The sequence below is a fragment of the Arabidopsis thaliana genome, chromosome 3 (genome assembly GCF_000001735.4).
Source record: "Arabidopsis thaliana chromosome 3, partial sequence".
Taxonomy (NCBI): Eukaryota; Viridiplantae; Streptophyta; class Magnoliopsida; order Brassicales; family Brassicaceae; genus Arabidopsis; species Arabidopsis thaliana.
In genome coordinates, this window is record NC_003074.8 from 12,775,833 (window position 1) to 12,787,088 (window position 11,256).

An 11,256-nucleotide genomic window follows, 5' to 3' on the forward strand; every position below is an offset into this window, starting at 1 on the left:
GATTTGAACCTAGAAATTTAAGATATTTTCTCAATTAGATTTGAGATTAAGCAAATTGTGTTTAGGTATTCACATTGGAAGTTTATGGACACTGCATGGGTTGAATAGATTTGTAAATGGGTAAGAAATGGATTACAACAACTGAATCATAGTGAATTGTAGTTTTGAACCCGAACCATTCGATTTGAGTTCTTGTCGGGAAATACAACTGGTAGAACTGAGTAGAATTGCACATGATTCAATTGAAAAATATATATGTAGTATTACTCGTAGCTCTAGTTTTACCCAGATGTATGTAGCATGACTTAGTTGCACTAGTATTGACCATTTATATGTAGTATTACTTAGGTACAGTAGTATTACCTATTTACATGTAGTATTATTGATTATACTAGTATTATACAGATATGTGTAGTATCACTAGTTATTCTTGTGTTACCCAGAATTGTAGTATAATTAGTATTATTGACAGAGTTTTTGTGTTGTTTTTGTGGGATACAATGGTGGAGAAGGTGATCATATATTTTAATTGGAAATATCAAGCGTATAGCTTGATGATGAATACATCAAGGGGAAAAATAACTCTCTCCATGTTAGAAGGTAGGATTTGCACGAAGCTTGGATTAGATGAAAGTAAGGTTAAATTGCAAATGAAGTACAATGCAATGATGTTAGGACCAACTTAAGAGATTTACATTAGTGATGATGAGGATGTCAGTGTCTATATATCTTTAGGTGAAATGGTTAGTAAACCTTTGACTGTTGACGTCATCACTCCACCAGAATTGCCCGAGAAACTGTCGAGAGTGGAGGTGCTCAATAAAAGTTTTATTGGTAAGAACTATGCTGATTTGGATTCAAATGAGGATGAAATAAGAGATAATGCTGCCATCGTGATGGGCGAATTGGAGGAACAAGGAATAAAACAAAATGAGGCAATGGCAATAGTGGAGGTTGATGATACTCAAAATTTTGAGATTGGATCACGTGATGAATGTGATGATAGAGATGGTGATGATAGGGGTGATGAATACGTTGAGCCACCGCCTGTTGTAGAATTTAGTCAGTTTAAAAAAGAATGGGAAGACGGTATTGGTTTGACTTTGCAACAATAATTTCCAAGCAGGGCAGCATTGTAGGAAGTGGTGGACAAAGGTGCATTTGCTAACAGTTTTGGTTATGTTATTAAAAAGTCTGATAAGGAGCGGTATGTCCTAACATGTTCTAAAAAAAATTGTGGTTGGCGTATACGAGCTTCAAATATTCGGGATACAAGTATTTACTCTATTAGAAAGTACAACGAGATGCATATTTGTTCCCGAATTAGTATGAGTAGTACAAGGATGAGGAAGAGGAAATGTACCCCTGAATTAGTAGCAGCTCTTCTTCATGATATTTTTCCTGGTCTTTTAGAAACTCCACCTCCTAAGGTTATCATGGAGCTTTATCAGACGAAATTAGATGTGAAGATATCATACTCCACCGCATTGAGAGGGAAAAGGCAAGCCGTTTGTGATTTAAAAGGTAGCGCGGAAGATAGCTACAAGGACATCAATTGCTATTTGTACATGTTGAAGAGGGCGAATGAAGGTACAATAACATATCTGAAATTGGATGAGAGGGGGAAATTCCAGTGCCTATCCATAGCTTTGGGAGCTAGCATTGAAGGCTTTCAAGTGATGAAAAAAGTGATAATTGTGGATACAACACATTTGAAGATCGGATATGGTGGTGTTCTAGTCTTTGCCTCAACTCAAGATCCATTTTGTCATCATTATATCATAGCGTTTGGCGTACTCGACAGTGAGAATGATGCTAGTTGGGGATGGTTCTTCAAGAAGTTGTTAAGTGTTGTACCCGATACTCCATAATTGGTGTTTATTAGTGACAGAAATTCAAGCCTCATCAAGGGCATACGTAATGTGTATTCTGCGGCTCATCACGGGTATTGTACTTGGCATTTATTCCTAAAAGTGAAAGCTCATGTTATTGACATCAACAGAGACGTACTCGCATGAAAAATTTTGGAGTTAAGTCAGAAATACACCATGGCTGAATTTGAGAGGGAGTATGATACTTTAAGGGTGAGATTTCCTAAAGCGGCCTATTGTTTGGAGGATACAACCGTGAAAGAAAAATGGGCTAGGAGTTGTTTCCCAGGGAACCGATACAATTTGGACACCAGCAACTGTGTGGAATCGTTGAATTCTGTTTTTCTTAATGCAAGGAAGTATTCTTTAATACTCATGCTAGATGCGATCTTGGCCAAAGAAGCCGCTTCAGGATCTAATGATAATAAGTTTGTGCCTTTAGTGGAGAACTACTTGCATGATTTATGGGTTGACGCTGAAAAACTAAAAGTGACTGAGCTAAACACATTTCAGTTGGAATATCAAAGGCAACGACTATTTGGTCAACTTGCTCTTGAAAACTTGCAGTTGCAAGGTTATTGATATCCAAAAGTATTCTTGTATTCATGCATTAGCCGCTTTCATTGCCTTGGAGAGTGATAAAACAAGAACTCGAGGTATTGATTTACATGAATTGGTTTCAAAGTATTATTGGGCGGAGTTGTGGGCATTGGCGTATTATAGGATTATTTATTTAGTCCCGGATAGATCAGAGTGGGATATCCCAGATGACATCAAAGCGTTGATGGTATTACCTCTGCCTCGGAAAAAGAAGAAGGGTAGAACAAAAGTGCTTAGGTTTTCTTCCACCAGAGAAAGACGTCCAAAACGTCAAAGGACTCAAAACAAAAGGAGGCTGAGGCAGTCGCTGCAATGGTTTGTAAACTTATTCGCGTTGTATAACTGATGAAAGAATTATGCAGTACTGGTAATACTAGTATAACAAATGAATAAATAATGAAATACTGGTAATACTAGTATAACTATCGAAAGATATTAAATTCAAATTTAAATTTTTTTTAAACATCAAATATTACACAGACTATGCAGAGATAATGAACTCTTACAAATGAATTAAAACGAACTAAATTAGGAAAAAAATATTTGGTCAAAATACATGTTAATAGACTCTATCCTACATATTCCTTATACTTTCAAGCTAACTTTTTGTTATAAACTCCAACTTAGGATTGAAATTTTACAATTTCATATTATCTACATATAATTACATTAACCCTTTAGAATTCAATAGTGATAGACTTCCCTCAACTGAACAACTAGATATATCATTTTGAAGGATATGTAATACTGCCTAAATTGGTGACACCAAAAATAAAACTATATGGACATTTTGTACAACCAAAAACTAGAATACAACTAACTTTAAAAAATGGCGCACATATCTAAATTATTGCGCACACGTGGAAATCACCTTTCTCCCCTCAAAAATTAATTTTCCCTCCAAATTCAATTTTCCCCCAAAACCAAACAAATTTCCCCCAAAACTAATTTCCCCCCAAAACCAATTTCCCCCAAAATATCTTCTCTCTCTCCTCTCTACGACATAACTATCTCTCTCGAACTCTCTCTCTCGAAATTCACTCTCTCTCTCTCTCTCTCTCTCTCTCTCTCTCTCTCTCTCTCTCTCTCTCTCTCTCTCTCTCTCTCTCTCTCTCTCTCTCTCTCTCTCTCTCTCTCTCTCTCTCTCTCTCTCTCTCTCTCGTCGAAATTCACTCCCTCTCTCTCGATCTTAATTCATTCTCTCTCTCTCGAAATTCCTTCTCTCCAATCAGTTATGGATCGATTGTGTGAGAATGACCCATGGTATGATGAGATGAAGAACGTTAAGTGGATAATGGAGCATCTAGAAGAAGTAGCAATGATGGAAGGAATTCCGGCAATATATCCTTGTGGTGGACGCATCCTTGACAAAAGAAAAAGATACTATGAATGCACCGTGTATAAGGTAAATTGAAGATATAGATATCATCAATCTTGTTTTAGAATAATTGATTTCTATATAGAATTCATTTTTTGTAGAATGATGGGTTACACATTCGGAAACTTTGGGATAAAGCTATGGTAGAAGAGGTGAATAGGTTAAGAGAGCAAGGTTATAACCATCACAAAAAGATTCAAAGCTTGGAGACTCTAACAAAGAAATGCGTTCGAAGTTGGATGAGATCCAAAAAAAGATGGGGACTTTGTGGAGAGTTTGTTGTGGAGAGTGAGGAATTATTGGGGTTGTGTGAGCTTAATTTATGCCTTTGTTTTGAAAGACTTTTATTGAGTATTCCCTTGTATTCCCAATATTATCGTTACCAAGTATTCCCTTGTATTCCCTTGTATTCCCAGTATTATCGTTAAATCTTAGTATTCCCTTGTGTAATCGTTAAATCTTAGTTTTCCCTTGTATTCTCAGTATTATCGTTAAATCCTAGTATTCCATTGTATTCCCAGTATTATCGTTAAATCCTAGTATTCCATTGTATTCCCAGTATTATCGTTAAATCCTAACATATCAAATTCCTTGAATGCTTCCAACGATTCAACTCTTTTATCCAAATATAAAATCATTGTTATAATTTCATTCAGCTGGTCTACCATCTTCTTATCCAAGCTATCAATCATCTCCACCACAGAAACCAAACTAAGGAGTTCTTGTCCACCTATTGCGGGGATATCTTCCGCACCCGCAATCTATGGACTTGCGGTGATCTTCAAGGTTTGAATATCCTACTGGTAGAGCTCGTCAAACATGATTAGACGGCCATCTTTATGACGCTTCAACCAACTTTCAACCACCACATCAGCCACGTCATCGTCGTCTTCTTCTTCAGTGATTGTTTTCATGAGTTCGTGCTCCTCAATTCTAGGTGTGACGATACAATCAATGACCTGTAAAGATAAACAGTATGAATGGATTATTATAACTAAATAGAATAGCAAACGTTTCATATAACAGTATATCTAGGACAACTAACCTGAGTTGTACCCAATTCTGCATAAATGGTATCAAGAGTAAAGCCTTTCAAATGGTTCTTCTTGAACTTCACCTTGCACATCCTAGGACATCCCTCATATGCTCCTGCAATGTCCTCAATATTTTGTTTGCTCAACTGTGGGATTGCCTCGAATGCAAGAAGCTACAGAATAATAAAACAAATTTTAATAACAAATAGTATTTCACAATATTACGAGTATTGATAACAATCACCTATTAATATAAGTTTTAACTAACCTCCATCTGAAGACAGAAACCCGGAACCGGCCATATGTACTTCTCGTTGTTGGTGACTGAACCATTAAAATGATTCATCGTGTGTGAGATGGTTTCCTAACATGTAATCGAAAGAATACCCCCATCCCCCCCCCCTACTGAAAATTCCTACAAAACGAGAGATCACTGACAGTCTTTAGGCAAAATTCATCCACTTGAGGTGCCTTATCCCCGGTCTTGATAGGCACTATGATAATGCTGCTTAAGAAATACAATACCATCATCCTGAACCTTTCTTTTGATCTTTCACATGACGGTACCATTCTGATATAGGTCAAATTGCCTTAAGACCACTCTCTCAAATAAGAGATCGATTGTAGCACTTAAGGGTCGAATTCCACAATGCTCTCGGATCACACAATAGACCAAGGTTTTGAATTAAGCTACGTAAGATAGTAATGAAGATAAAAAGAAACAAAAGAAAGCAATAGCAGATTGTGAGGTTATAAGACAAGAAAGTAAAAACATCAAGCTTAGGGTATTCTCACGAAACTATTGGTTAGTAGATCTAATAAGAGCTAGGTTGTTATCGAACCATTCTTAAACTCAAACTCTAATTATGGAATAACCGGTGGTGTTCCACGAAACTTCCTATGCCTGTAGCTAAGAATAACCAGAGAAGCCGAGAGATCTTTAACCTAAACATGCATTCTAAAGGAGTTCAGTTGTTCAACTTAGTAGATAGGCCGATTCTTATTACACACCTATAAACCAGGTTCATCAAATTATAGATCCAACTACATATATCTATGGTGGTCATATCTATTGTCTGGATTCAAGTTCTAGGTGATCAATCTAGATCTCGCATTAAGAACAATTAACGATGAAGAATTCTACAGATAACCTAGCAAGAGGGCGATCTATTAAACCATATGAATCCCTAATGAGAAACCCTAAACCTAACAAGTGGTTTACTCAGACATGATCAAAGAAACACAAATCATAGTCTGAATAAGAAATCAATAATAGCAAGAGAAAGAGTAAAGAAGATCTTTTCCAAAGAGAGTCTCCACAGGGTTTTGCTCCCAAAGTACAAAAGAGATGAGGAGAATAGCCTCTCCAAGCTTAGGGTCTCAACATTGACCTAAAAAATATATATGTCTTAAAAACGTGTTGGGCCTTCATTAAACATAGGCGAAAGTTTGGGCCGAATTTGGAGATCTTCAAAACATCAATAAGTTACGTCTTCGAATTGCCGTCATGTATTGATGTCGCTCGACACCAGGATTGGTGTCGTTTGACACCTACGCGGTTTTTAGTCTCCGAATTTCTTCAGCAGCATAAATTCTCTATTTTCCTCCAGAATGCTCCATTGTCTCCAAATGAATCCCAAACATGTAAAGACCTGAAAAGAAATAGAAAAGACTCTAGAATAACAAATAGACTCTAAAAATTATACCTAAATCATAGCTAAAAGCAGTAAAAATAGGGTTATATCATATTCCTATGAGCTTCTCTCTCATGTCTTCGCGTTTCATAACAGTATTTTTGAAATGCTTCTTCTTGAAATCCAAATTTCCCTGATTTTTATACCCAAGTGTATAGTTCTTGCAATTGAAGCCCGATATCAATGCGTGTTCCGATATACCATATCAAATTGGAACGTCATTGACGATGAACAACGCTTCTATCTTCCTTTCAATGTGCGCCGTGCGAAAAAGGAGCATCCACATCCCAATAAGTCGGTGATTTGGGTCTCTTGGCATGTGGAAGATGTGTTGGGAACTCTGATGGTTCTCAAACCTTGCCCTCTTGGACTTGCTCATTGCAGGCCGCAACTTATCGAATATAGTCAATACTTCGTGAATATAGCACCGAGTTGAAAGCTTGATTTTCTTCACATATTCCGAGGGCGGGAAATACATACTCAGCGGTGGTATTGCTTCTGTTTCCTCATCGATCTCCTGCAACAGACATTCATTCATATTACTACCAATGTTACCTAGAATCATACACATAGTTATATCCTAGTAATGACAGTATTACCCAGAAATCATACACGTAGTTATTTCCTAGTAATGACAGTATTACCCAGAAACGCATAGTTATATCCTAGTAATGACAATATTACCCAGAAATCATACACATAATACCAATCTTAGTACTACCAATGTTACCCAGAATTCATACACATAGTTATATCCAAGTAATGACAGTATTACCCAGAAACAATAGTATTATCATGTCCTACCAGTTTCACATCATTCAAATACTTACCATAGCCGCCGGATTTTCCACTCGATTTTCCACTGCAATCTCATCCTCCATATTCTCATCGGACAAGGACTCTCCTCCGGCGCCATTCCCTTCTTATTCGTTCTCTTCTTCTTCTTTCTCTTCTTCTTCACTCTCTTCTTCCATTGCCTCTAAAACCGGACTTATGGTCGGGATTGGTTCTTCAACTCCTCCTCCCACAATTGCCGGATTTTGCTTCGTCGATGATGGCTCCTCCGTCGTTGTCTGGTCCTCCGTCGTTCCCCCATCTATTGGCTTCGTTGTCGGCTCCTCCGTCGTTCCTCTCCTCCTCTTTAACCCAGTTTTTTTCCTTAGAGGCGGCATTAGGATTCTCTAGGGTTGCAGTTAGGGTTACGGTTGTAATTAGGGTTAGAAGAAGGAGAAGAATAAAATTCCGAGAAGAGAGATTAGGGTTCTTGTTGAGACTGTTGAGAAGAGAACGAAGAGGATTGAGAGTCTCGATTGAGAGGCGTTTGGAAGAGAACGGGTGGAAGAGAAATCGAAAAGTTTTTGAAACTTGAAGTTTTGAAAGAGAAACCGAATAGATCCAGAGAAATATTCGTTTGGGAGAGATGGGTCGGGTGTGGGTCGAAGAGATCCAGGTTTTGACTGTAATATTGGATTTTGGTTGGGGTATACAAGTAAAATCCACACTATTCGAATTAAAATTAAATCAAAATTCCCTTATGTTCTTTTAGAGGATATATGGGGTTAGTGTTTGGCAAATAGGGACTTCCCAGACATTTTCTCACTAGAGTTATTGGTAGTTGGATGCATCATAATTTGTTAATAAATGAAGTCAAATTTAATTTTTTGGAGAATTATTGATGAAAATAATTAAATGTATTGGCAAATTTCATCGTTTATTTTGGAAAAAGAAAAAACAAAAACCAGGTTTAAAAAGATGAGTTTAAGTAGCATAACCAAAAAATGGTGATATGATCAAACAGGAATAGGATGGATGAATATAGAGGTGATGAGATCTTTGAGATTTCCATGCGGATAGGTGAATTCATCATTACTATTCTTGCAAAACACATCGAACAAGCGTGCAAGATTGAGGCATCGCACCAAAACTGGTCGTGGCACATCAGTTATCGTCAACAACTCCTCCATGACTATCTTATAGTTATCTCTAGCCATCTTTCTCAATTCTTCAACCGCTTCTTCTTTAGTAACACCGTGTTGATTCATGTAAGAGTTGACCCCATTCACCACCTCTCCTTTTCTCATCTCTCTCTGCACATTGTATATATATACCCATATAATTTCTAAGTATGCAGGACAAACGTCACATGGCAACGAAAAAGAATGTACAAATTGACGTAGTCTTAATTATTCCTCTTAATATTTCATTTGGTTTAATACCTCGTAGGTGACTATGTCGTTGTTTATACGATATAGAAAACTCAAAGCTTGTAATACTTTTGGCTTGAAGTCGAACCATTAGTACAATGGTTTCTCGTCGCAATCTTCCATCGCGATAAAGTTGTACAAAGCAAAACCATCCATCCCCCCAGTGACCTCCCCAACATCCATGTACTCATCAAAGGTTGGCATATAGCCTTCACTTGCCCATTTTGATAATGCTAGGTACGCTCTCCCTAAGCTCTTAGTCTAAGGATTTCATTTGAAAAGAAAAAAAAAACTTAATTAAAAATAATTACTCTTTTCACAGCACTTATGTATATGTTTTGGTCTATTAATCACCTCATCTATCGTGTGTTGTACACTAGCAGATCTTCCTCGAGGCTTCATTTCTCTTTCAATCTCTCCTATAGTTTCCAATATTAATCAGAGAACTTTTCTCGAATAGTTTGGTAATTCGTCAATCGCTTCAATATCCCACCTGTCCAATATTGCCATTTCGTATGAAAATATTGTTTTCTGTTCTAGACAAAATAAGTGTTTTAAGAAAAATAATAAAATAATTAATAAATAAATCTACAAGGCATAAACGAATGATAACTGGATGCATATAGTAGTACGTTTGCAAAGAGTCTATGAGACTTTTAGCTTCGGGGTAAGTTGCATATGAATCACACACGTCATTCAAAGAAACCACGATGATGATCATTTTAGCTATTATAATTCTCCCAAGTGAAAATCGTGGCTCAAAATATAGTCCCAATGTAGGGAAATAGGTCTCCACAATTCTATCCCTCATGTAAGGAAGCTTATAGGGAATATCTTGATCTTTCCACCATCTACAAAGAATAAAAAAAAAGCTTCCAATATTACTAGGTATTTGGTGGTGGAAAGATCAAGATATTCCTTAGAAGATCTTCCCGATCATCCTTATAGAATTAATAAAAGTAAAGAAAAAGAGTAGTATAATATGATGATTAGCATATTTGGTGAGAGTTTTGAGCTCTTGGATGTAATGTATACGGCAATAATTGAAGCTCAGCTTTGCAAACTTGAGAAGCGTAAGATCATGACCTTCTTCTTGTTCGTAGAAAGAGATGTATTCCCTTTGGACTAGTATTTCCATGTTATGATATCGATCTATGTACAAGGCGTCACGAATATGTGAGGAGAGATGTGGAGGAATGGTAGTACTCTCTACCAAAAACTCCAAGTGGTTCCTAGTGAAACTCTTGGCTTCCTCCATTATGTATTGATCAGAGGGTGTCCCAAGATGCGATGCTTGGTATAATTGTAGCATTCCTCTAACATCCCCGACTAGACTCTCCTTGAGCCTCCCATCTTCACCCTTGAATCTTACTAAACTATCTATAATGTAACCGATATATATATATATAGCCAATCATCATGTTGTATATAGATTTGAAAGCATATATACATAAGTGATGAATCAAGGAAAAATATATTGTTACCGCATGACATCTTGTGTTGATATAGTCGGAAAACCTCAAACATGATGGAGATTGTTTCCAAATCATCTTCCTTGGCTATTATCATGTCCAGCTCTTCAAAATCCTGGTTTAGGATCATCTCAATGTCGCTCTCAAAGTAATAAGAGATGCCAAGGCTCATAAGCAAATGGATTAAATGAATCTTGTCCTTGTTGCTGTTGTGAGAAGAGATGAGCCTGTCTCTCACGTATGGCTTCATCACGGATTCAATCTCTCTCGCTATGTCATCCAATTCCTAAGAAGATACACAAATAAATGATCAAGGATTATCTTCTTTAGAAAGAGAAGAAAAACTAAATACAAATGAATCATGTTCTCTGCCGCCACAAGGCTCGTGAATGGGTCCATGAACATTTTTCTTTTGATCTAAATACTTACGGAATCGTCAACCGAAACTGAGAGGAAGTAATCTCCCCAAATGGAGGGAGAAAAGAGTATCAAAGGATGACCACTCTCAAGATCATCACTAGTCGAACTCTTAGTAGTAGCCTTAACACATACAAAGTCGTGTTTCATAGGTTTCAGAGAAAGAGAAGGGCGAGGAAAGAGAGATTGACTGGTCTTAAGAAAGAGAGGAGCTTGGTGAAGGTAAGAGAGAGTTCCGAGCCCAAAAACCGTTCTTGCTGCTTCCATTGTTTGCCACAGTTTAGAGAGATTGATATAGCTACTCTGTTTCACTCTAAGCTAATATGTTTTTAGGTTTTCTTCTATTCAAAAGCTTTCGCCTTTTCTGCTCATCTTATTTCCCTTACGTAAACAAGGAAGCTATGTCACGTGGTCAACATTTAGGAAACGTTTATTGAATATGGGATTTTAACAAAAAAAAAGTCTCTATATTCATTTTTAAACCCTAGACTATATTTATTTAAAACATTTAAACTAAAATTCATTAATAAACGTAACTCTAGGTTAACAGTTTCCGTCTATAGACTATAGTAATTACATATTATTT

At 36.9% G+C, this 11,256-nt stretch overlaps 4 pseudogenes across 4 annotated transcripts; 2 read left to right on the forward strand and 2 right to left on the reverse strand.

Moving 5' to 3' along the window:
* Positions 1-740: 740 nt before the first annotated feature.
* Positions 741-2,817, forward strand: AT3G31403 (annotated as a pseudogene; the record flags this gene model as incomplete). Its single annotated transcript has 1 exon — positions 741-2,817.
* Positions 2,818-3,705: 888 nt separating this feature from the next.
* Positions 3,706-4,641, forward strand: AT3G31406 (annotated as a pseudogene; the record flags this gene model as incomplete). Its single annotated transcript has 3 exons — positions 3,706-3,876; positions 3,951-4,153; positions 4,506-4,641.
* Positions 4,642-4,646: 5 nt separating this feature from the next.
* On the reverse strand, positions 4,647-7,749 carry AT3G31410 (annotated as a pseudogene; the record flags this gene model as incomplete). Its single annotated transcript has 7 exons — positions 4,647-4,808; positions 4,895-5,056; positions 5,152-5,247; positions 5,322-5,388; positions 6,934-7,094; positions 7,408-7,496; positions 7,539-7,749.
* A 618-nt stretch (positions 7,750-8,367) lies between these two features.
* Positions 8,368-10,937, reverse strand: AT3G31425 (annotated as a pseudogene). The gene is made up of 7 exons: positions 10,683-10,937; positions 10,266-10,539; positions 9,780-10,161; positions 9,414-9,632; positions 9,136-9,274; positions 8,794-9,042; positions 8,368-8,664 (listed from the first exon to the last, which is right to left on the reverse strand).
* Between the last annotated feature and the right edge of the window lie 319 nt (positions 10,938-11,256).